Source organism: Sinocyclocheilus rhinocerous, unplaced genomic scaffold, assembly GCF_001515625.1.
Source record: "Sinocyclocheilus rhinocerous isolate Xijiao unplaced genomic scaffold, SAMN03320098_v1.1 scaffold2826, whole genome shotgun sequence".
Lineage (NCBI taxonomy): Eukaryota > Metazoa > Chordata > Actinopteri > Cypriniformes > Cyprinidae > Sinocyclocheilus > Sinocyclocheilus rhinocerous.
In genome coordinates this window covers 247,709-248,750 of record NW_015652260.1, presented here as the reverse complement: position 1 = coordinate 248,750, position 1,042 = coordinate 247,709, and positions in this window count along the sequence as shown.

The window sequence follows — 1,042 nt, the reverse complement described above, 5'->3', positions numbered from 1 at the left end:
TCTAAAATCCAAATACTATGGTAAGTGCACACGTTAAGCTTTGCGCACTTTTCTACAAATCCACATAAGTGGTAAGTGTGCACGTTATGCTTTGCGCACTTTCTAAAATCCACATAGTTGGTAAGTGTGCACGTTATGCTTTGCGCACTTTCTAAAATCCACATAGTTGGTAAGTGTGCACGTTATGCTTTGCGCACTTTCTAAAATCCACATAGTTGGTAAGTGTGCACGTTATGCTTTGCCCACTTTTCTAAAATCCTGTATGGTAGGGATTACGCGTTTTTGACCTCGTTCCCTTTTTCTGAGTTGGTTAGACTCCGGTTCCTTGGGCTCCACTCAACTAGTGTGTCTCTGTCGACACACTCTGGAAGCATCGCTCCCCTCACCAGTGAGGGTTATTATGAGTATGGTGCTTTCTTTCGAATGTTAATCCTCTCTGAGGAGTTAGATGCCTCGCTCCATGGGCTGTCCTAGTGGTAGGTTGAGCAGTGCTCCCCTTTTTTCAAAGGGTTACCTGGAATGAGCAACGTTATTCTCTGAATTCGGAGTTCTCCTCTCACATGAGAAGTTGAGTTCTCTGTTTTTCCAGAGCACCTGGACCAGCAAGCATCAGGCGAATTAGGCCCTTCCTCTGCCTCTCTGATGCGCTGAGTGTTTGGCTAGCTTGCAGTATGCTTACCCTTCTGATTTTACAAATGGCTGTCGCCGGCCAACGAGTTGGTGTTTTTTCAATGTATGCTTCAGACACGGGTCATGACGAGGCGTTCCCCATAGCGACCCCTAGAGGACGCAGTGTCTCGTTCCCTACTCAGGGAACCATGGTTACATAAGTAACCCGAGACGTTTATAGAGATGTTTTTTTTTTTTTGTTAATCATCCTGATAAGGAAACCACAAATTCAAATTCATGTACAAATGTATACAAGAAAATATCTCACACGTCCAGTTCCTTTGTAGTGTATTTTTTAAAAACCTTCTACACAATGAGCACGTTTACATGCCAGTAAGCTGGCTGATAACTCACAAATATCAGCTTATTAAAA